This window comes from Protopterus annectens, chromosome 2.part0, assembly GCF_019279795.1.
Source record: "Protopterus annectens isolate FY-2018-M chromosome 2.part0, PAN1.0, whole genome shotgun sequence".
Classification (NCBI taxonomy): Eukaryota; Metazoa; Chordata; order Ceratodontiformes; family Protopteridae; genus Protopterus; species Protopterus annectens.
Window position 1 is genome coordinate 1479759184 of NC_056728.1, and position 26558 is coordinate 1479785741.

The window sequence follows — 26558 nt, forward strand, 5'->3', positions numbered from 1 at the left end:
CCTACCCTGCCCCCAATTCCCACCCGCCCCAGCACTCCTACACTTAAACCCACAAAACCACACCCACAAACAATTTAACCTATCACACCTCAACCCACTCAGTCACTTTAACTCCCATATCCCTAGCAACCTAACAGACACCACCCACTTCAACCAACACCTATTTTCATCCTTTGCCTCCTTCCACCTCACCTAACCACTATCCTTAAGTGAAACAAAATTAAGATCTATTTAACTTGTCTTTTGTTCACACTCATAATACTAATTAACCTCACATCAATCCACCATACTAAAACTGTACCAAACAATAGTTATCTACCAACATATACACTATTCCACACACACATTCAAACTTCCCCATTAGTGCTACACTATTCAAAGACAGACAAATGCTGCAGATATACAAAGTACAATTAACAACAACTACCAACAGATTAACAGTTACTCAAAACATAAAAATAACACATAAAATACAACACACATTACAAATTACAAAGAACTGCTCATATCAGGAGGCATACACCCAAACCCAGGGCCAAACAACACCTTGCTCCTACCTAAACATAAATCTGACCTACTTATCATTAACATTAATATAAGAAGTATAATGAGCAAACTCCCAGACCTACATGCATTCATTAGGCATCACTCACCATTACAGAAACCTGGTTAAAACCCCATATTCATAACGAAGGAATTCTCCCCCCAGGTTATAGCATATTAAGGCATGATAGAAAAAGTAAAAAGTGAGGAGGAGTAGCCATATTATTTAAAATTGCACTAAAATTAAAACCCCTCAAAAACCCTACCCCGTCATTTCAAAATACTGAAACCTTACTCTCAACTCTGTTCATAAATAATACCAAAAAAATTAACATCATCTGCTGCTACATCCCATCAGGCAATAATTCTCACACCATTGAAGAGATCCTTCAATGGATCTCTGATAAGCTACTACAGGAAACAATTCTGTTAGGCGATCTAAATACAGAATAGTTAACCTGCAACAATAATACCCCAACAAACCATATAAATCTCTATGGTTTTACACAGCTCATCCAAGAACCAACTAGAACAGACAAAAAATTCAAATAAGCAATCAATTCTAGACTGGACTCTAGTTAACTGCCCTAAAGAAAAATATCTCACAGGATGTCTTCCAGACAGCCTAAGTGACCACCTCCCCACCTTCTTGTAATGAACATGCACAAATCCCTACAACCCCATAATTTATAAACAAGTTAGAGATTAAAGCAATCAAACACAGAGAATCTCAACCATATCCTAAAAAACTGTAAATGGGACCCCCTACTAACGTTAAACCTAGACCAAGCAGTGGTATACTTTAATAACACTTTTATCATTGTCCCCAATTCATTAGCACCCATCAGAAGAATCAAAGTAAAAACTAATTATGCCCCATGGCTAAGCAAAAACACAAAAGCCCTTCTAAAAGCCAGGGATAAGTCATAAAAAGCATCCAAAAGAGATAGGTCTGACTCATCCAAGCAAAACTACCAAAAACTAAGAAACCAGGCAAAAAAACAAACCCTACTCGATAAACAAAACTACTTCCTTAATGTCCAAAATAAACACAAGATGCCATCAATTCACTACTTAAACCAGGAAAAACAGCCACCACAACCCCGACCACCAACAACATTGATACAGACATTGCCTCCCAATTTAACCTCCACTTCACTAAATCCATCTTAACCCTGTCTACACAACTCTCCAACAACAACCAGCCCCACACCCCAAAACAACCCCCTAACAATACCCTATCCTTTACCCTCTCACCTGTTCCTACCTCCACAATCAAAAAACTGCTACAAAAACTTAAACCTACCACCCTTGCTGCAGACAACCTACCAGCAAACTTCCTAAAAATAGCAGCTGATGCACTATCCTACCCTGTTTCCATTCTCATTAATCGCTCCATTCAGGAATCCTACACCCCAAAGTTATGGAAAGTATCATACATTCTCCCCCTTCATAAAGGTGGAAACTCTTATGACTTTTCTAACTATCGCCCCATAGCCATCTTACCCCCCTTATCCAAAATACTGGAAAGATGTAAACACTCTCAAGTGATGCAGTTCCTACACTCTAACACTCTCCTCTCCCCCACACAACACTGTTTCCGACAACACCACAGCACCACTACTGCTCTCCTCTCCTTCACCGACACAATCAACCAATGCAGAAATAACAACAACTATGTCTCAGCAATATTCTTAGATCTTTCTAAGGCATTTGACATGGTATCCCACCCCTTACTTCTTGACTCACTAACCTTACTAGCCTTTGCCCCACCTACCATAGCATGGTTTAAAAGCTATTTAACAGACAGACAACAGTCTGTACAATGGAAAAACAATCTACCCTACTCCCAAACACTCTAGGAGTCCCACAAGGTTCAATACTGGGACCACTACTTTTTACCATATTTACTAACGACCCTCATAGTTCCTCCCAACATGCCACCTTAATACAATATGCAGATGACTCTACTCTCATCTGCTCATCACCATCTCTCACTACCCTGCAAAAACTTACCCAGGAATCCTTTACCTCAGTAGAAAGCTGGATCACCCAGATCCAACTCTTACTCAATCCCAGTAAGACCAAACTACTCATATTTGCCCCTAAAAAAATTAAAACCACCCAACCCCCATTCACAATCACATCCAAAAATGGCACTAACATCTCTCCCAACAAAAACACCAAACTACTAGGAGTTACAATTGACAACAAACTGCTATTTGACACTCATATATCAGAAACAATAAAAAAAGTACATAAAAAAATGGGTACCCTATACAAACATAAAAAAATCCTATCTGATCAGGCACGTATCACCCTCGCCCAAACCCATCTACTCTCTGCACTCCTGTATGCCGCACCTATCCTCACCCACCCTAGAAAGCAAAACCTAGAACAACTTGAGTCATGCTACAATAAAAGTGTCAGATTTTCCAACAATTGTTCCTTCAAAACTCATCATTGTCAGGCACTACGTGAACTTAAACGGTTAGAACTCCCCCATCTAATTAACTGTCAACAACTGATAATCGCCTACAATATCATAAAACATCCTGACAAAACTCCATCTGTAAACATACTCCTAACCAAGTACACGGCAAATCGCCAACTCCGCTCCTCAGAAAAAAACTCTCCTCTGTATCAAAAAAGCTAATAACTCTGCAGGTAAAGCTCTTTTCTCCCACAACATTGCCAGAAACTGGAGCAACTTCCCTACCTCCCTAACCTTAGCTTCTTCAGCTCTACTGTTCAAAAAGCATCTCAAAACACACCTATTAAATTCCTGGTTGTGCTCATGCATCACTTAATGAACATGTTCAAAACAGCTTATCACTTTGTAGATACCATCTCCTGTGATACCATGCACTCAGGAACTCACTCTACATCGAGAAAATAGGCATTTCCTGTTGTTTCTGTAACTAGTTTCAGGAACTCTCACTGCTAGTAATTCCCTACTCTCTGAGTAACTTTTCTCTAACTCTTGTCTTCATACCAGTAAATGTATAAATGACCTGCTACCTGCTATTTTTTCCGTTTTCTTTGTAATATTATACAAGGCATGCTTCGTCCTTATTTTTAAATGTAAGACATGTAAAAGCATGTTGATTCTAATTGTTAAGTTGTGCTACAGTTTTTGTATGTAAGAATAATACCTTTATAATCATTGTTAAGTATCCTACATAAGCCTTGTACAGCTTTTTTTCTCTTGGCTATTTCTGTATAAGAATTGGAGCTTTTCTCCCCAGGCCTCCGCTGTAAATGGACACATATCCAGTCGGATTATCCCCGTTATCAAATGTAAAATAAATAAAATAAATATTGGACAAGGGTATCACTTTTTGAGATATATCCAACACTTCCATCAGACTGTGCTACCTAGTTGTAACCTACTAAATGATTGCTGCATTTGAGTGGTGATGGATGTTCACAGAAATTTACAAATGCGTGTGCATCTTCAGTGTGCCATGTCCTAATCTCCAACAGTGACACAGTTTGGATAAGAATCTTTATGCACGCTGAGGAAGTTTTTACATTTTTTTATTTATAAGCATACATTTGAATTTGTTCCCAACTACTTTTCATTGTCAAAATTCAAAGTTTTGCTGCATTTATATTATGCTGCAATGTCAGTGTGTTATTATTTCAGAATGTAATTTTTGTATATAGACAATGTATTTGAGCAACTACTGACAGCTTAAACAGGTATTGCACTAAAATAAAGTGATTTACATATATCCTGAATGTGCTTAGAGTGAGTTTGTGTATGTATGCCCTGGGCATTTACCAGAGAAACATGTTACACTTATTGATGTTTCTGTAGTTTGATGGTATACAGTACAAAGTTATACATATTTAGGTATGATGCTAACTCTTTGCAGGTTGCTAAATTTTGATTGATAATTAGAATAACTGCATGCTGTTTCATACAAGACTGAATTTAAGGTGCACAGGCAGTTTTAATTGCATAATGAGCTTGAAGTCAGTGTGATTGTGTTGTTCACACTATATAACTCATCATTATATGCACTTGGATGGCATGGATGCAAGTGTTGCAAAAATTCTCATCGTGAACTAGAACGACTAATTTGTACAGCAATTTTAAATATCATATCAAATGTTATATTATTTAATTTTGCATTCATTTTGTGTTTTTGTGAGTATCATCACAGTTATTTCAGAATAAAGAATGTAGGAATAGCAAGTCAGCTGACAGCAAAATACAAAAACTAGATTTATGTGTGATATTTTCGCACATCTGCTTTATGCAGTTGCTTATTGAGAAACATTAATTCTCCTTTTCATGTCACAAGTTTTTGCAAATTATACAGTTTACTACTCATTTATTATTACCAGACTTAACACTTCTTGAATGCATAAGAGAAGTTGATTCCACATTTTATCAATTATAATAACAAATTTTGAATCTATTTTTTGTCTGTTTACTCACTAATCCATTATTTGCTGATTTCCATAATGTTCTGCATATGGCCCCTTAACTGCCTCATGTACACAGACAACCCTCTCCTCCTCAAACAAATTCCAACACGTGAGAGATGCAACCATATAGCCAAACTGGAGGCTAAGCTCTCTCAACTCAGTATTGGCGTAACCAGTCAGAAGGAAAAGGAAACCACACTCACTACAATTCCAGTCTCACATAGACCTACCACGACAGCAAACCAAACACATAAACACACAAAAACATACTCGGTGGCTCTAAATAAAAATCTACCTAAGCAGCAGAGACCACCAAAGCAGACACCCAAGCCACCGCTACCCCAAAACAAAACACATGCAACACATAGCTCACAAAGCCAGTGTGCCAAACAGTCACAGCTCTTAAGGCTAAACAACACACCTGATACACTTGTAATAGGTGACTCTATCATCAGGCACACTGACATCCTGCTCACCAGGCTGAACAAGGAGAAGGTCATGCTGAGCTGCTTGTCGGGCGCTAGGATCCGTCACATAACACAAGCACTCAGGTCACTCCAAGGCAAGTACAAATATGACTCAGTCATTGTCCATGCTGGTGTGAATGACCTGAGACATACCTCCCTGGACTACATGAAAAAAGACATAGAGGAGCTCTCTGAGCATGTAGCCCTGGCCGGTATGACCCTGACCTTGAGTAGCATCTTACCCTCACCAAGAATGATGCCACAATATGAAGACAAGATGATCAATTTCAACAATTGCTTAAGTATTGGTGTCATTCAAAGGGGATCCAATGCCTGTCAGCCTGGGATGACATGCTCGACAAGCCACAATGCTTTGATAGGGATGGCTTGCACCTGTCACCCTGGACTTTCAGATATTGGCAAAGGCTCTTGCTACCCCCATAGTGCCTTTTTTAGGCAAGGCTCAAAAGACAAACCCACCTCCATAGGTATCACAAGGGATAAGAAATTAAGAGTAATGCTACTCAACGCCAGAAGTCTAAACCTCAAGATGCATGCACTTGAAACTCTCCTTAGCATGGAGAATGTCGATATCTGTGCAGTAACAGAAACCTGGTTCAAGGCTCCTGAGAGCAACCCAGCACTACTAGGTTATACCTCATACCATGTTTTTCGGCCCCAAAACTTGGACCGAACCACAAAAGGAGGGGGACTATCAATATTCGTCAAAGATACCTACACCTTCAGGTTGGTGGCACAGCACGAAGCATCAGAGACTATCCATGTGCAACTAACAGTGGGTAAAACTGCCTTCCAGTTTATAGCCTGCTACAGACGACCCTCCCAAACCCAGGAACCCCACTCGGCCTTCCTGAGAACACTGGAAAATATGAAGGTCTCTCCAAACACCATTATATTGGGCGAATTCAACTTCCCAAACATAGACTGGGAGCATTACTCTAGCTCCAACACCCTAGCCCAAATGTTCCTAGAATTTATAAACTCAAATGCTATGGAACAACTTGTTACCACTCCCACAAGAGGGGAAAACATACTGGACCTGATCATCACCAACATGGGGACTCTATGCTCCAGACCAGAAGTGTATCCCTCACTAGTAAGATCAGACCATAAACTAATCTCACTGGATATTCACATCCCGACCCCACCCCCTGCCCAGAAAACCACAGTGAAAAACTTCACTAAAGCAAATTTCACACTCCTCAAAACCGAGGTGGAATCCTTCAAAGCCCCCAGGCCTGTGGAAAATACTGCCCAGACAGCAGAATCCTTTATAAACGCATTCTATGAACACCTTCAGGAATGCATGGATCATGCAATCCCAAATAAAACCAAGACCCAATCCTCCAAAGGCAGACGTCCTGTCTGGTGGACCCCAGCCATAAACAAACTATACAATAGAAGGAGGAAGCTACTACATGATAGAGCAAAATCCCAAAAAGGGAAGGCATCTCTGATCAGTATTAGCAAAAAACTAAGGGCACTCATAAAATCGTCTAAGGCCAGCTTCGAGTGAAAAATTGCACAGGACTCTAAGGATAATCACAAGGCTTTCTTTAGCTATGTTAGGAACCTGGGTGGGAATTCCCAGATATGCTCAGAATTAGTCCAAAATGACAAAAAATACACCAAACCCACAGACATTGCCAACATCCTAGCTGACAGGTTCAGCGCAAACTCCCCCCCCCCCCACGAAAAGGGCAAATATCTATCCCAGCAGAGTGCTGCACCCCTGACATCTCAGATACTCAGGTAAGAGCCGCCCTTTCCAAAGCAAGAAACACAGCATCAATGGGACCAGACGGTGTCCCAGGCTGCATCCTACATGATTTCCAAGAAGAGCTAAACCCAAACATAAAACTACTGTTCAATCTCAGCCTTACTACAGGATATGTACCCAAAGAGTGGCGTACAGCAACAGTGGTCCCTCTCCACAAAGGTGGTGTCTCAACGGATCCTGGAAACTATCGCCCCATAAGCCTGACTAGCTTGGTCTGCAAAGCTATGGAAAGGATCATCATGGACCTCATAAATAAAGATATTGGGGACCTACAGACACTGGATCCTACCCAGTTAGGCTTTGTTAAGGGCAGATCCTGCTTCTTAAAACTGGTCGATTTCTTTGAAACAGTCACCAAGGCCATTGATGAAGGGAAGGTGGTCCACACAGCCTACCTGGACCTCGCAAAAGCCTTCGATACAATACCCCACTCGGGCATTATAGATAAGCTCACCAGCTTAAATATAAACCCCTATGTCACTAGATGGGTTGCAAACTGGCTCAAGGACAGAACCCACATGGTTAGAATTGCTGGAGCCACGTCAGACTCCAAACCAGTTACAAGTGGCATCCCACAAGGCTCAGTCCTGGGACCTCTCTTGTTCGGTATATATTTCTCGGAGGTACAGGCCAACACGGAAGGACTGTGGCTGACCAAGTTCGCAGACGACTGCAAACTGGTCGCCATAACCGACTCTCCAGCCGATACAAGCATCTTCCAAAAGGGCCTCATAGAAACAGACAACTGGTGCCAGAGTAATGGCCTCAAGCTAAATGCCAAAAAGTGTATAGTCATCCCCTTTGGCAAAAACAATGTGCCCACAAATTACCACATAGGTGGTAATCCATTAAGTACAGAAGAAGTAATTAGGGACCTGGGGACCGAAGTTGATAGCAATCTCTCATTTGACAACCACATGGCCAAAGTGGTTAGAAAAACATTTTATATAGCCCACCTAATCATGAAGGGATTCACATCTAGATCAGTGGAGGTCATCGTGCCTCTTTACTCATCCCTCATCAGGCCTATAATTGAGTACAATGCCCCTTTTGGGATGTACCTTACCAGACACCTGCAGCAACTGGAAAGACCCCAAACGTACCTCACCAAGAGGATCAAAGGGCTCAAAGAGATGCCATATGCTGCCCGGTTAAAGAAACTCCAGCTCTACTCAGTGGCATACTGCCTGATCAGAGGCGATCTGTACCTGACGTATAAAGCCATGTCCAACCCGGAATTAATGGACATGCTGCACCTCAGAATATCCAAATCCCATTGAGCTACACGCTCAAGAGACTTGAACCTCAGCACTGAAATAAATAGGTCATGCTGGAGGGACAGATTCATAACTCAGAGGCTCCATTCACTCTGGAATAAAATCCCAGTCCAGGTTAGGCAGAGTCCCGCATTGACTCTCTTCAAGAGGAATCTTGATGAGTGAATGGGAGATTGTAGGTTTACCCCGGGTATCACTTCTGTGTCACTGTTAGACAGAGGCACAGTATACTAACCTCGAAAAAGGGCATAGCAAAATTAATTTAAAATGAGTGGCGAAAGCCAAACACACTCTGGCTAGGCTTATAAATGCCCTAGGGCAGATAGCCTAGTATGAACCTATGAACCTATGAACCTAAATGCAGCATAATTAGGTCCAGATTCATTTATTCTGTTGGAGGTCTGCTTTTAATTCATGTCTTGGTAAATTCAGTATGGGATTATGTGGCTGTGCTACAAATAGTCCACCAAATCAATAGCCTAGTATTAACCTGCAAGTTTTTGAACCTGTAAAGATTACAGTCCTTAAGTGTTATGTAATCTTATCTGATATAAGTTATATATATCAAAACATTTTGGTTTCATTATTCCCTGTATTAGATTATACACCGACAGGTGAGCTTTCATAGCTTTTTGGTTGTCAGTATGATTGGTTATGACTGCATGAGGTGACCTAGTAATTGATTAATATATATTAAAAAGCCATAATTACATTTCATTGAGTCTTCTTCAGTTGTCATTCTGTTTTTGAAAGATTAATGTTGCAGTTCATTTAAGCACAGTTTGTTGTATTGTATAAATCAGCAGTGTGCATTTTGTGGATTTTCCTACTTTGCCTTTCTTTATTGTAATGGGATTACTGAGTTGGTATATATATATATATATATATATATATATATATATATATATATATATATATAGATAGATATATATATATATATCCATAATCTGTGTATGTGTGACAGATAGTTCCTTTATCAAAGACTCACCCCAGGATTCATGAACCTTGCACCCGGTGCAGGCATAGTGTCGGCGATCTAACGCAAGATATATGACTGCCGAGCGATTCAGGTATGAGTTGTTTCCATGTGCACCAGCGTACACCACAGCTGAACAGCTCCGGATGCATGTATGCTAATTACCCCATGCGCAGCAGTGTAGCATGCAAATGAAGGTATATGTATTAAAAAAAAAAAAAAATTAAAAGCAGTACACCCTAACTCCTCATTGGCTCTTGTTTTCAATTATAAAGGAATTCCCAATATTATTCTAGCATGTCCAAAGGTCAGTTGTCAATCACCTCTCCGGTCCAGCTGGTGAACCTGGGAATCTTGAGGCAATGTTACAATTGCCTCATGTACACAGACAACCCTCTCCTCCTCCCAACAAATTCCAACACATGTGAGAGATGCAACCATATAGCCAAACTTGAGGCTAAGCTCTCTCAACTCAGTACTGGCATAACCAGTCAGAAGGAGAAGGAAACCACACTCACTACAATTCCAGTCTCACATAGACCTACCATGACAGCAAACCAAACACATAATCACACAAAAACATACTCGGAGGCTCTAAATAAAGATCTTCCTAAGCAGCAGAGACCTCCAAAGCAGACACCCAAGCAACCGCTACCCCAAAACAAAACACGTGCAACACATATCTCACAAAGCCAGTGTGCCGAACAGTCACAGCCTTTAAGGCTAAACAACACACCTGATACACTTGTAATAGGTGACTCTATCGTCAGGCACACTGATGTCCCGCTCACCAGGCTGAACAAGGAGAAGGTCACGGTGAACAGCCTGTCAGGCGCTAGGACCCGCCACATAACACAAGCACTCAGGTCACTCCAAGGCAAGTACAAATATGAATCAGTCATTGTCCATGCTGGTGTGAATGACCTGAGACGTACCTCCCTGGACTACATGAAAAGAGACATAGAGGAGCTCTCTGAGCATGTAGCCCATGGTGGTATGACCCTGACCTTGAGTAGCATCTTACCCTCACCAAGAATGATGCCACAATATGAAGACAAGATGATCAATTTCAACAATTGGCTTAAGTACTGGTGTCATTCAAAGGGGATCCAATGCCTGTCAGCCTGGGATGATATGCTCGACAAGCCACGATGCTTCGCTATGGACGGCTTGCACCTGTCACCCCTGGGTTTTCAGATATTGGCAAAGGCTCTTGCTACCCCCATAGTGCCTTTTTTAGGCAAGGCTCAAAAGACAAACCCACCTCCATAGGTATCACAAGGCATAAGAAACTAAGAGTAATGCTACTCAACGCCAGAAGTCTAAACCTCAAGATGCATGCACTTGAAACTCTCCTTAGCATGGAGAACATCGATATCTGTGCAGTAACAGAATCATGGTTCAGGGCTCCCGAGAGCACCCCAGCACTACCAGGTTATACCTCATACCATGCTTTTCGGCCCCAAAACTTGGACCGAACCACAAAAGGAGGGGGAGTATCGATATTCATCAAAGACACCCACACCTCCAGGTTGGTGGCAAAGCACGAAGCATCAGAGACTATCCATGTGCAACTATTAGTGGGTAAAACTGCCTTCCAGTTTATAGCCTGCTACAGACCACCCTCCCAAACCCAGGAACCCCACTCGGCCTTCCTGAGAACACTGGAAAATATGAAGGTCTCTCCAAACACCATTATATTGGGTGACTTCAACTACCCAAACATAGACTGGGAGCATTACTCTAGCTCCAACACCCTAGCCCAAAGGTTCCTAGAATTCATAAACTCAAATGCTATGGAACAACTTGTTACCACTCCCACAAGAGGGGAAAACATACTGGACCTGATCATCACCAACATTGGGACTCTATGCTCCAGACCAGAAGTGTATCCCTCACTGGTAAGATCAGACCATAAACTAATCTCACTGGATATTCACATCCCGACCCCACCCCCTGCCCAGAAAACCACAGTGAAAAACTTCTCTAAAGCAAATTTCACACTCCTCAAAACTGAGGTGGAATCTTTCAAAGCCCCGGGGCCTGTGGAAAATACGGTCCAGACCACAGAATCCTTTATAAATGCATTTTATGAACACCTTCAGGAATGCATGGATCATGCAAACCCAAATAAAACCAAGACCCAATCCTCCAAAGGCAGACGTCGTGTCTGGTGGACCCCAGCCATAAACAAACTATACAATAGATGGAGGAAGCTACTACATGATAGAGCAAAATCCCAAAAAGGGAAGGCATCTCTGATCAGTATTAGCAAAAAACTAAGGGCACTCATAAAATCATTTAAGGCCAGCTTCAAGAGAAAAATTGCACAGGACACTAAGGATAATCACAAGGCTTTCTTTAGTTATGTTAGGAACATGGGTGGGAATTCCCAGATATGCTCAGAATTAGTCCAAAATGACAAAAAAATACACCCAACCCACAGACATTGCCAACATCCTAACTGACAGGTTCAGAGCAATCTTCTCTCCCCCCCCTCCCCACCAAAAGGGCAAATATCTATCCCAGCAGAGTGCTGCCCCCCCAACATCTCAGATGCTCAGGAAGAGCCGACCTCTCCAAAGCAAAAAACACAGCATCAATGGGACCAGACGGTGTCCTGGGCTGCGTCCTACATGAACTCAAAGAAGAGCTAAACCCAAACATAAAACTACTGTTCAATCTCAGCCTTACTACAGGATATGTACCCAAAGAGTGGCGTACAGCAACAGTGGTCCCTCTCCACAAAGGTGGTGCCTCAACGGACCCTGGAAACTATCGCCCCATAGGCCTGACTAGCTTGGTCTGCAAAGCTATGGAAAGGATCATCATGGACCTCATAAATAAAAATATTGGGGACCTTCAGACACTGGATCCTACCCAGTTCGGCTTGTTAAGGGCAGATCCTGCCTCTTAAACCTGGTCGACTTTTTTGAAACAGTCACCAAGGCCATTGACGAAGGGATGGTGGTCCACACAGCCTACCTGGACCTTGCAAAAGCCTTCGATACAATACCCCACTCGGGCATTATAGATAAGCTCACCAGCTTAAATATAAACCCCTATGTCACTAGATGGGTTGCAAACTGGCTCAAGGACAGAACCCACACGGTTAGAATTGCTGGAGCCATGTCAGACTCCAAACCAGTTACAAGTGGCGTCCCACAAGGCTCAGTCCTGGGACCTCTCTTGTTCGGTATATATTTCTCAGAGGTACAAGCCAACACGGAAGGACTGTGGCTGACCAAGTTCACAGATGACTGCAAACTGGGCACCATAATCGACTCTCCAGCCGACACAAGCATCCTCCAAAAGGGCCTCATAGAAACAGACAACTGGTGCCAGAGCCATGGGCTCAAGCTAAATGCCAAAAAGTGTATAGTCATCCCCTTTGGCAAAAACAAAGTGCCCCCAAATTACCACATAGGTGATAATTCATTAAGTACAGAAGAAGTAATTAGGGACCTGGGGACCCAAGTTGATAGCAATCTCTCATTTGACAACCACGTGGCCAAAGTGGGTAGAAAAACATTTTATATAGCCCACCTAATCATGAAGGGATTCACATCTAGATTAGGGGAGGTCATTGTGCCTCTTTACTCATCCCTCATCAGGCCCATAATCGAGTACAATGCCCCTTTTGGGATGTACCTTACCAAATATCTGCAGCAACTGGAAAGACCCCAAAAGTACCTCACCAAGAGGATCAAAGGGCCCAAACAGATGCCATATGCTGCCCGGTTAAAGAAACTCCAGCTCTACTCAGTGGCATACTGCCTGCTCAGAGGCGACCTGTGCCTGAAGTATAAACCATGTCCAACCAGGAATTAAGTGACATGCTGCACCTCAAAAAATCCAAATCCCATTGAGCTACACGCTCGAGAGACTTGAATCTCAGCAATGAAATAAATAGGACATGCTGGAGGGACAGATTCATAACCCAGAGGCTCCCTTCACTCTGGAATAAAATCCCAGTCCAGGTTAGGCAGAGTCCCTCATTGACTCTCTTCAAGAGGAATCTTGATGAGTGGATGGGAGATTGTAGGTTTACCCCGGGTATCACTTCTGTGTCACTGTTAGACAGAGGCACAGTATACTAACCTCGAAAAAGGGCATAGCAAAATTAATTTAAAATGGGTGGCGAAAGCCAAACACACTCTGGCTAGGCTTATAAATGCCCTAGGGCAGATAGCCTAGTATGAACCTATGAGCCTATGAACCTATAGCAATTCATGAAGTGGTGCAGGTGTAGCGTAAGCATGCAGAAATGTAAACCAAAAAAAAAAAAAAAAACGGTTTACATTTTTTCAAACATAAAATCGGTGCCATGACAGCGGACCAAACTCATGTATTATACTGTTAATATATGCCAATGGCTAAATATATAGCCATTGGCAATAAAAGCATGCACAACACATAAAAAAGAACATTTAATGTCATGGCCTCACTAACGCAAAGTAAAATTGCAGTTCATCAATGCGCAAACAGGATTACAATGAAAATATATTTATATGTAATAAAATAGCAATGTAATGCATTTCATGAATTCCCCATAATAGTCAGTGGCACCCATGATACACTACAACCATGGCGCAAGGGTTGCCAAGGGTTTGTGACAGTGTTCTGCGCAGTATCTAGGAATTAGTAGGCAATGCCATGCAAATGAGACAAGTAATACTGAATCGCAAAATCCCGATGGCGTAAGGATGTACCTCACAGCATAGTTGTACAACACTGAGGTGAGGCCTGGAGATAAAGATGACATCAAGAGAGGGGTGCACCACCTTAGCTGTAACCACATTGGACCATTGCTAATCCAGGTTTCATGTTGCTAAGCAAAGCCACAGGATAGGAGTGTGGAAGTAGCCATAGCTTTGCTTAGCTAAGAGCACACAAGGTAACTGAAAGTGCATGTGAACATGGATAAAAACATGCTCGAAACCCGGTAAACGGCTGTGCGCGGCATGCACCACAGCTGAAACAGGAAGGATATGGGAAGACAATAAGGAAATGCTGCAGCATGGTAATTGGAGTACAAATGAGTAATTAACACCTAGGAACTAGCACCTACCTGCAGAACAGGAAATGGAAGGTGCCATACTGTGAAGAAAAGAGAACTGTCACAGCAGAACAAAGCAAACTTGCAGTAGATCAGCTACATAACACATTTTGCTACACAATCCTGGGTTGGGAAAGTACAAAACAAGAAAGCCAGCAGCTGGATGCACGCCTGACAATGGGAGGGGAATCGGGTTAAAAAGTGAAGTAAAGGGCAATAGATGAATCAAGGCAGCCAAGCATAATTCTATACCAAAGGCCCCACAATAGCAGTACCTGCTGTAAAGCCCATAATTAAGATACCATGCAGCTGGAATTGCACATGCACATCCAATTACACCAGCATCATCCATAGCACAATAGTATAAAGTGTAAAAGCACCTCACACACACTTGTGTATTCCCACACACTCTGCGCCATTGGTGTATACAGACAGGGAACTTTTAATATGTACATGTTAGGGGCTGCCATAGCTTTGATTCACCAGCATGTGTTGGAGACTGATGGTGGTGTGGAGGATTATGCTGAAAACCACCTCAGGCATCGGAGGAGGAGAAGAGTTTTCAGACCGAGGGTAACCTGCCAGGGGCTACATGATCTGGAGATAGTAGAGCATTACAGGGTGGACAGGGACATCATACAGCAACTTGTTGAGCTGTGTTGGCCATGCCTCAGAGCCAGAAATAACTGAGGGGAACCCATCCCAGTGGACACAAAGGTATGTGTAAGCTTGAAAATAGTAACCACAGGTACCTTTCAAAAGCCAACTGGGGATATCATGGGGATCTCACAGGCATCATCATCCAGGGTACTCCACCAGTTCCTGGATGCCATGTTACCACATGCCAATGAGCACATACACTTCCCCCGAATGCAGGAGGAGTTGGCCAGCAATATATGTCTCTTCCACCATGTGGCAGACTACCCGGAGGTACTGGATGCAATAGACTGCATGCACATACACATCAAGACACCACCTGGTGAGCATGGTAGGTGCTACATAAACCACAAGGGATACCCCTCCATCAACTGCCAGGTCATGTTGAATGCCCAGAGCATTATCATGGGTATGTGTGCTGGCAGCCCTGGAAGCTATCACGACTCCCACATCTGGCATGCCTCACAGCTGTATCAGGTATTTGCCAGGGGGGACATCCCATATGGCCACCTGGCAGGGGATGCTGGCTATGCACTGGAACCGTGGATGATGACTCCCATCAGAAATGCACACACACCCATGCAAGAACGCCATAATGAGGCACATGCAGAAACCAGAATCATCATAGAGTGTGTGTTTGAGATGCTGAAATCATGGTTCCGTTGCTTGGACATATCTGGTGGAGCATTGCAGTACTCTCCAGGCATGTGTGCCCACATCTTCATAGTATGTGCCATACTACACAATATGGTCCTGCAGAAACAGCTGCAGCAGGGACAGAATGGTGAAGGCCCTCATAGCCCACTACCATTGTCAAGGGCCCCACAGGCACAGAGGGACTCAGACCACAAACTCCCTGTGCCAGCCCCAGTAGGCATACGGAGGCATGCCCAGTATGCCCATGCCTTGGCAAAGAGGGAACATATAGCACACACACTGACAGTGTAGGCACCTATGGACTGACACCTTTCTCCACCTACACACACAGCAAACGTGGATGGCACGCACACACACACACACACACACACACACACACACACACACACACACACACACACACACACACACACGACCACCTGTAAATTGTCATGTATAGGTGGTCTACTGTGTGCATCCTACATAGGCAGACCTCAACTATTGTACACACAACTGCCATTGGCACAAGGTAAGTCAATACCTGAACAGTAAATTAAGCTATCACTATGTGTCGAAACTGTATGTATAGGTTTATAGGTACATAGGTAGGTACATGCCTAACTGCCCAAGGCCATTCATAAGTATAGCCAACATGTGCCTGCTGTCACCACTCCATTGATTAACTGTCCCTCTGTGGAGCAGAGCCAATTGTGGGATCCCTGGGGTGTATCCACTGTTCCCCACCCACTCTGCAAGGATTCCCTGGAGTGTTAGTGAGGGGCTCCATATAATGTAATCAGGGATGTAGTTCCAAATCATGGGGAGGACCCGTGACAGGAATCTGTCACTCCAGCATCTTCCAGTTATGGTTGTGGCAAGGTGTACTCAATACAGTGTGTGACTCACTTTGACATGGATTCCCATAGGTGGAGCATATCCATTAAGCCGGCCTTGGACAGGGATTTGTTGGCCAGCAAATATCATCTATGAGTAAATGCAATGCCACTGAGTAATGCAGAGTTTATGCAGTCTGGCAGCATAGGACACATGTCTGAGGGCATTATCCCTCTTTGCGAGGTACGTTCGTAGCCCTTCCAGCTGTTGGATGTGTCTTATGAGGTACATCCAAAATGTGTTATCATACTCGAAGATGGGATTGATGAGTGATGAGTAAAGGGGCACAATAACCTAAATCTGTTTAGATGTGAACCCTTAAGTAATCAGATGGCCTACATAGATGGTTGTCCTAACTACTTCACATATATGACTGTCAAAGGAGAGATCACTATGTAATGTAGTCCCCACATACCCATTACGTCATCTGAATTATAGTGTCTGCCACTCATGTGTTAATATATGTGTGTGTAGTTTCCCAAAATGGAATGACCATGCAGTATGTGGCCTTTAGCTGGAGGCCATGACTCTGACACCCTTTGTTGGTCTATGTTTTGCCCCTTGAAGAACGTCTGTGACAGCTGGACTGTCAGTTATGGCTCCCAGTCTGCAATAATCACCAAACATGGCCTGCTGTAGTCCATTTGTTTTAGCCTGTACCTCAGAGAAATATATGGCAAACAGTTGGGGCCCCAGGACTGACTCCTGTGGGACACCAGTTGTGACTGGTCAAGAGTTGGACCTGGAAGCTGCTAGGCTTACCATGTGGGTACTGTGTGTACGCCTGTTGGCAAATCAACCTGTGATGTATGGATGTATGTAGTGGCTGGTGAGTGTAGAAATAGTACCTGAGTGGGGAATGGTGTCAAAACCCTTGGCGAGGTCCAGATAGTATGTGTGAACTACCACACCCCCACACCTAATATCTAAGTGAGTGTAAGATGTCAAACAGGTTCAGTAGACATGATCTGCTCAAAATCAAGCTGACCTGGGTTGGGTCAAGTGTCTGTAGGTTACCATTGTCTATGTTAATGAGTGCCATGAGGATACGCTCCATAGCCATGCAGATCAGGCTACTCAGGCTTATGGGGTGGTAGTTACCATGGTCAATAGTGTCACCACCTTGGTGGAGTGGAATAGCTGTGGTCATGTGCCAGTGAATGGCCATGTAGCCTGTGTAGAGGCTGATGTTGAATTGCTATATTAGGCGGGGGGGTCACTTTGTCTTGTAGTGTCTGCAGGATGCAGTCTGGGACACAATCTGCCTCCATTGACACTCTGTCATGCCGTCTGAAACTGCCATTACCACCTGTATGTCTCAGATGTCTGGGATACTGTACGTATTGGGTATTGTTGTGGGCCCTGTAGGGGGTGAAGCTTGTTCCGAATGTAGCATCAAATGTGTTGGTGATATCAGTAGGATCAGTATATTCAGTGCAATATTACACCAGCACAGTGCAAATCTGAGTGTTACTGCTTACATCCTTGACATAGCCAAAGAAGCCTTTGTGGTCATATTCTGAATCCATGCCTAGTTACCTGTGGTTATCAGCCTTGGATGATTATATGAGTAACATAAGTATCTTGCTAATACTGGTCACGGATGTCTGCATGTCTTGGGATTTGCTGTTGTTCTGGACTACTGTCCTACTTCTGTTGTATAGCCTGTATAATGCAGGGGTTTACCAGACTGGTGCCCTTGTGTAGGAATAGCGAGTCCTGGTTTACCATTGATGGCACGACCCATACATCTTTGTAGGTGCTTATAGAGTGCATTTGTAATTCCATCTGTATCTTGAGCAGTGTCATCCCTGAGCATGGGGGCTGTGAACCCTCCCACCTCTGTCATTAGTACTATGAATTTAGCTGTAGGAAAGGTATTCACTGTGTGTTCCTTGGGTGGGTGAGATGGTTGGGAGGGGAAATCATCAGTGATTAGTTCATGGTCAGATCTAAACAGTGACTGGTTTACCTCTGCTATAGTGCACCTGTTGCCCATGTTAGTGATTACCACTTCTAGTATGTTTTCACCTCTCGTTTGTCCATCTACCAACTGATACAGGTCATATAGGTTCATAGGTTCATAGGTTTATACTAGGCTATCTGCCCTAAGGCATTCATAAGCCTAGCCCAAATTTTTGTGGCTTACGCCACCCCTTATATGAAAAAATACTGTGCCCATTAGTTTGTTGTGCCTCTGTCCAGCAGTGACACATAGATGATTCCCGGGGTAAACCTACGATCTCCCATCCACAGGTCTAGATTTCTCTTGAACAGAGTCAGCGAGGTGCTCTGCCTCACATGGACCGGGATTTTATTCCACAGCATAGGGAGTCTCTGAGTGATAAATCTATCCCTCCAGCACGTCCTATTTATATCCGTGCTAAGGTTTAAGTCGCTTGCTCTAGTGGTTTTGGTGGGTTTGGATTTTTTGAGGTGGAGCATGTCCATTAATTCCGGGTTGGACATGGCATTGTATGTCAGGCACATGTCACCTCTGAGCAGACGGTATGCGACTGAATAGAGCTGGAGTTTCTTCAATCTGGCAGCATATGACAGATTTTGGAGTCCCTTTATCCTTTTGGTGAGGAACTTTTGGGGTCTCTCCAATTGCTGCAGATGTCGGGTGAGATACATCCTAATGGGGCATTGTACGATCATTGGTCTGATAAGTGAAGAGTACAGGGGAACAATGACCTCAATAGATCTGGATGTGAATCCCTTCATGATCAGGTGGGCAATGTAGAAGGTCTTTCTAACCACTTTAGCAACGTGAGTGTCAAAAGAAAGGTCACTGTCAACCTGGGTCCCCAGGTCCCTGATAACCTCTTCTGTGCTTAGTGGATTGCCACCTATATGGTAGCTTGGGGTTACCTTGTTTTTCCCGAAGGGTATGACTATACATTTTTGGCGTTTAACTTCAGGCCATGGCTCTGGCACCAGCTATCTGTTTCCGTGAGTCCCTTCTGAAGGATATCCGTGTCCGATGCACTTTCCACTATGGCGCCCAGTTTGCAGTCGTCTGCAAACTTTGTCAGCCAAAGTCCTCCCATGTTGGCCTGTACTTCTGAGAAGTAGATGCCAAACAATAGGGGCCAAGGACCGAGCCCTGTGGGACACCACTTGTGACCGGCTTGGAGTCTGACACAGTGCCAGCAACTCTAACCCTGTGGGTTCTGTCCTTAAGCCAGTTTGCAACCCATCCTGTGACATATGGGTTTACATTTAAGCTGGTAGTTTTTCTACAATACCCGAGTGGGGTATTGTGTCGAAAGCCTTTGCAAGGTCAAGGTAGGCTGTATGGACTGCCTTTCCTCATCAATGGCCTTGGTGACTGTTTCAAGAAGTCACCAAGTTCAAAAGGCATGATCTTCCCTTGACAAAGCCAAACTGGGTCGGGTCCAATGTCTGCAAGTCCCCTATATCTTTGTTTATGAGCTCCATTATGATCCTCTCCATAGCTTTGCAGACTAGACTTGTTAAGCTTATGGGGCAGTAATTACCAGGGTCCATAGAGGCCTTTGTGGAGTGGGACCACAGTTGCCGCACGCCACTCCTTGGGCACGTATCCTGTGGTAAGGCTGAGATTAAACAGCTGCCTTATGTGGGTTTAATTCCTCATTTAGCTCGTGTAGCACACAGCTGGGGACACCATCCGGTCCCATTGATGCTGTGTTTTTAGCTTTAGAGAGCAGCTTTCACCTGCATTTGAGATGTCCAGGAGGCTACACTGGCTGGGATAGTTATCTCTCCTTTAGGGGAGAGGGGTGAGTTTGCACTGAACCTGTCTTCCAGTATGTTGGCAATGTCTGTGGGTTCAGTGATTTTGTATTATTTTGGACTAATTCTGAGCATATCTGGGAGTTTCCACCCAGGTTCCTAACATAGCTGAAAAGGCCTTATGATTGTCCTTTGAATCCATGGCAATTTTTCTCTCAAAATTGGCCTTAGTTGATTTTATGAGTGCTCGTATTTTTACTAATAATGATCAGGGTGACTTCCCTTTTATGGATTTTGTTCTATCATGTAATAGCTTTCTCCTCTTATTGTAAAGTTTGCTAATGGCTGGGGTCCACCAGACTGGACGTTTACCCTTTGTGGAAAGAGTCTTGGTTTTATTTGGGATTGCCTGATCCATGCAGTCCTGGAGGTGTTCATAGAAGGCATTTGTAAGGGCTTCCGCAGCTTGGGTTGTGGTTTCCACTGGCTCAGGGGCCTTGAAGGATACCACACCAGTCTTGAGTAGTGTGAAGTTTGCTTTAGAGAAGTTCTTCACGATGGTCTTTTTTGTTTGGGGTGGGGGCGGGATGTGGATTTCCAGTGAGATTAGTTTATGATCAGATCTCACCAATGAGGGATATACTTCCGGTGTGGAGCATTTTGTCCCCATGTTTGTGACAATGAGATCTAGTATATTTTCTCCTCTCATGGGAACAGTGACTAGCTGTTCCATGGCATTTGAATTTATGAACTCCAGGAACCGTTGGGCTAGAAAGTTAGGGCTTGAGTAATGTTCCCAGTCTATATTCGGGTAGTTGAAGTCACCCAATATGATGGTGTTTGGAGATACATTTATACCCTCCAGTGTCTTCAGGAAGGCTGTGTATATGAGGTGATAAATCCCAGAAAGTGTTGGGCCTAAGAGTGAATACTCGAGTAGGTTATCCAGTTAAGTGTAGGGTAGCCAACATTGACCAATGACAGGGTGTCTGGTAGAACTGTCATGTTTACCACTGTCTCCAGATAGCTGTAGTGGTGCTCCTGGGTCATGGAGGGTTATCTGTAGCAGCTCATAGTTTGCATTGCGGTCATGAGTGATGTTAGCTGCACATGGATGATCATAGAGGTATCATGCTGTCTCACTAACGTGGAGGTGTAGGTATCCCCGATGAATATGGATACACCCCCTCCATGTCTGTGCCAGTCCATGTTCAGTGGCTGAAATGTGTGTTATGGGTTGTAGTCTGGTGGTGCCGGTGTGCTCACAGGAGCCTTATACAGGTCCCAGTGACAGAACAGATGCAGATGTTGTCCATACTGAGGGGTGGTGTGAGTGCATGCATGTTGTGACTACTACCCTGGTGTTGAGTAGCCTAACCTTCACTGATTCTGCTATTGTGCCGTTCAAGGAGGTGAGATTCACCTCTGAGACCTGCCTAAAAATGGCACGATGGAGGTGTCAATAGCCTTGGCCAGCATTCCAAAGCCTTAGGCTGACACATGCAAGTTGGTATGGCATTGTTGCAGGCATGTTTCCCATCTGTGCTTGTGTCCCATCTTTCCTGTAGGTAACCTACTGGTAAGCAATACAAAGCCTGAAACCTATACATGTCTACTAGCTTTGAAGATAGTCTTTTGGTGTGATTATGTATCAGTAGTCTGTATGCTATTGCTGTACTTAACTGCTGTCTGACTACATGGTGATTTTACACTGTATATTGTGATCAGAAAACTCTGTAAAATCACATATGATGTTGGAGATGGCCTGCACTGTAGAGGTTCACAGATAGGTAGTAGGCTATATGCCCAAGGGCATTTAGAAGCATAGCTACAATGTGGTGGCTTTACCTGTACCATTGATGAAGTAACTGTGCCTCTGTCAAGCATAGCCAATGAAGTGATTCCAGGCAGAGTTGCTGGAAGCTATTGAAGACTGGGGTGCTGTAGGGTGATAGGGGCACATAGTGATCACAAAAGGGCATGTTAACATGACAACCCAACAGCATTCAATGTCCCCAGCAGGTCTTGCAGCTATAACACTTGAGTGGCTCCCCCACACCCTGGCTGTATGTGTCTGGGACACATGATCCCAGGGGTGTATATACTGTTGCCCAGTCGCACATCAAGGTTTCCCCTGAAGTGTGTCAGTGAGGGGCTATGCCAAATGTAGTTAGGATGTTAATGTATAGTCTCTCAATTCATGTGTCATGTCGGTATTTCAAGAAACTCACTGGGTGTGGGTGGCTCCACCTATTGTGTAGCCAAGCTTACACATAGGATTCATGGACATAGGAAATAGGCAGAAGGAACGTTAATGTCAATAGTGTAATGGTTACAGCATTTGCATAATATCTATGCAGTCCTGGTTCAAATCCCAATAAAGTCAGAGATGATTTACATGTTACATAGTATACCTTAACCACAGCTTGCATATAAAGGTAGTATTCCACAGAATAATAAACATTTGAAACACAAAACCGCTGAAATGTGTATTAATCACCCGTGCACTACCAGTGCCTGCTCTGAAAGGTAAAATGACCACTGCCAGGATTAGAACTTGCAACCATGTACTCAAACTTCACAATAACCTACCACTATGCTACCTTTGATGTACCAATGGCAACTGTGTATTCTGACAGGTTAAAACACAAAAGGGAGGAATGTGTGGAATAGGACAAACCGCCATGTACCCAATGACAGGTGTATGCTATATCTATATATATATCTATATATATATATATATATATATATATATATATATATATATATATAAATCAATATATATATATATATATATATATATATATATATATATATAGAGAGAGAGAGAGAGAGAGGGAGAGAGAGGGTTATATGCTGGTATATAGGGATATACATATATATGTAGATATATAGATAGGTTAACAACATCTACACAACCATGGAGGTACATATAAAAGGGATACCTACCAAATACCGAATGCTTGACATACCGACGTGTGTAATCACAAGGCTTAAAGGCCGAAAGACCACAGTACTGAAACACCAGAAGAGCAAGTTTTAAAATCCCGATGTTAAGGGACATTTAGTTAGTGCTTCTGGTGTTGCGGTTCAGGTAGGTTACTGTGTGTAAGTGTGTTTTTGAGGGCTGTAGTGTGTGTAAGTGTGTGTTCTGAGTGTGGTGTGTGTTCCTGGGGGACTGTAATGTGTGGATGGATTTGCTTTGTGTGTCTGTTTATGCGACCTCAGAGGTAGAATATTAAAGTGGGGGGTGTGGAGGGTGCAGCCACCCACATGTGGGGTGTAGCGGGCCTTGCCCACCTGCTCATACGTAGTGTAGGATGGTTTATTTGGATGTGGTGGGTAGCAGTGTGTCTGTGTGTGCATGTGTGTGTTCTGTGTTTGTGTTACTTTCACAAGTTTGACTGTCGCGAATTTGAGTGTTCAGTAATGTGGGGTATGGGAGTCTGGGCCCAGTACTGTGGGTGTCAGAGTAGTGTGCTTTTGGGATTCTATAGGTATCCCATATACAGCAGCTGAAGTGTTCATATATGAGTATAACATGGACCATAGCAAACACACATTCCGCCACGACCAAACTTTATGAACAAAGGATATGGAGAGTATATGCCTTTACACTATTATAAATATGTGCTATGGGCATGAGCCAAAGATAGGGTTACCACCTGTCCTACTTTGCGAGGGATAGTCCCTCTTTGGGCGGTTGTATCCTGACCAAAAATATTAAAAATGGCAAATGCCCTGAGATTATAGGACATAATTATGCCCCATATGTAATGTAATAGTTGCATAAAATAGTTATTTCTGTATCTAGAATAGCTACATGTTGCAAGAAACAGGATAAGCAACTAAACTGCTACAAGAATAAGCTTATATTTAGGCAAAAAAGGAAAGTTCTATCCTTTGTACTGACCGTGGGTTTGTGTCGGCCTGTAAAATCTGATGTGTGCCCCGAAAATGTCCCACTATGGCCATATGAAAAGGTGGCAACCCTAGCCAAAGAGGGTCAGTCACCAACACCACTCCAATGACTGCAAATACCTATGACAGAAATACACAGACAGCTTTCATATAGCAATACTTCATTACATTCCGATGTATTGCCAAAAGGATTCAAGGACTAACATCAACTGCATGCTATACAGGAACCAAGTAATAGTGCCTTAATGAATAAGCCTGCAATTACCATAGTAGTAGTCCACTAAAGGATAGGTGTTCCAATAGTGAAGGAACCCTCACACACATATCGATTATGTATAAAAGCAGTTCCTACACACCTGCATCTGCTATGTACACCCACCAACATCTCCCCCACACCCAAACCAATTACAATACAAACTGTAATAACATCACAAATCATTCACTCACTGTACAACATCTGCAGAAGCCTTAACATACCTTGTCAGAGACACACTAACATGGCCCTATGTGAAATAGTTGCTGTTATACAATGGAACAGCTGCTGATGTTACAGGGTTTGTTTGCATTAATCCCATTTCAGAGGGTTGTGTGTACACCAGGAAGTGTTACCAATTACTGATTAACAGCACAGTATGATACACATGTACACCAAACCAAAGTTGTCTGGTGAGTACACTGTAAACCACCTAACATTTCATGCATAGCCATACAGCCTTGAGCTGCCCAAACATCTTTGCCAGACTGAAACATCTGCAGAAGTATCAGGTACAAACAAACCCTGCATAAGTAGCAATGTTCTGAAATAAAACAGCTGTACTCACAAGTAGAACATCTTCTAGCCATTACACACAGTCCACAGGAGTCATGAAGCTAATATATCTCTGTCTGTCTCCATATAGCTGTTGCAATACATCACAAGCAACACATCCTGGCCGTCTTCCTTGAAAGTAAAGCAAAGGGACAACGCCCAAGTGGAGTACTCAATTATACACCACTGTTGCCATGGTACTGGCTAATGGAGTAGCTGCACAGCTGATGTGAATGTAATTAACTACTTTGGAACACCAATTGGTGGTCAGGATAGCACATGTTACCGATATTTAACTATAAAAGGATTGCTTGTCACACATTCAAGCCATCTGTATATACCAGCAGAACATTACAAAGAAGATTGAAACACAAAATGAAAAGGATTGAAATAACAGTCAATGACACGTTGGGTTACTAATAAGGTATGTAGAAAACTCAGTATGTCTGTGCATGTAGTACTTGTTCTGGAATAATTAAAGTGTACTCAATGCATATAGTGGAAACAGTTATCTTGTAGTGATGTATTGTTGAGCATAGTATCGCGTGCAGTATTTATGTGTGTACTGCTGCAGGTCACAAGGCAAACACTTCATACACCACAGGGGATGCTATATAAGAGCTTTGAACTCAACAATTCCTCTCCAGCCGCTGTCAGTGGCAGGGTTAGTCCAACAAGTATGTGCTATAACAGGGGATAGTATATGTTGATATATTGTAACAGTAGGCATATGTATGGGTGTATTATTGAGAATAACATTTCAAAGTTGGGCCTACTGAGCAATTATCATTTGCATTGTGGGATATTGTGCCAATAACTGTGTAATGTACAGTATTATAGGCAGATATTTATTACATTTTACATAGCATCACTGTTATGTTAGGCAAACATTAGTTATGTCTATTGGTATTTACAGTACACAATAACAGGATACATATGACTTGTAGTAACCCAACAGTTTATCAGCATGATAGCAAAGTAAAATGGAAGAGCTAGTTAAATATCCATGCACATAAGACATGTAATAGGTTCAAAGGTAGGTACTAGACTGTCTGCCCAAGGGTAATTATAAGCCTTGCTAGAGTGTGTTGGCTTCTGACACCCCTTAGGTTAGTTTCCTGTGCCTCTAAACAGCAGAGCCATTCCTGTGCCTCTGTCCAGTAGAGCCACTGCAATGATCCCCCGGGGTACATGTCTGTCTCCCATCTGCTCATTAAGGTTTCCCTTGAAGAGTGCTAGTGAGGGGCCCTGCCTGATGTACATTGGAATCATGTTCCAAAACATGGAGAGTCTCCGGGTCAGGAATCTAACCCTCCAAAAAGTCCTGGTTATCATTGTGGTTAGGTGTATATTCCTAGA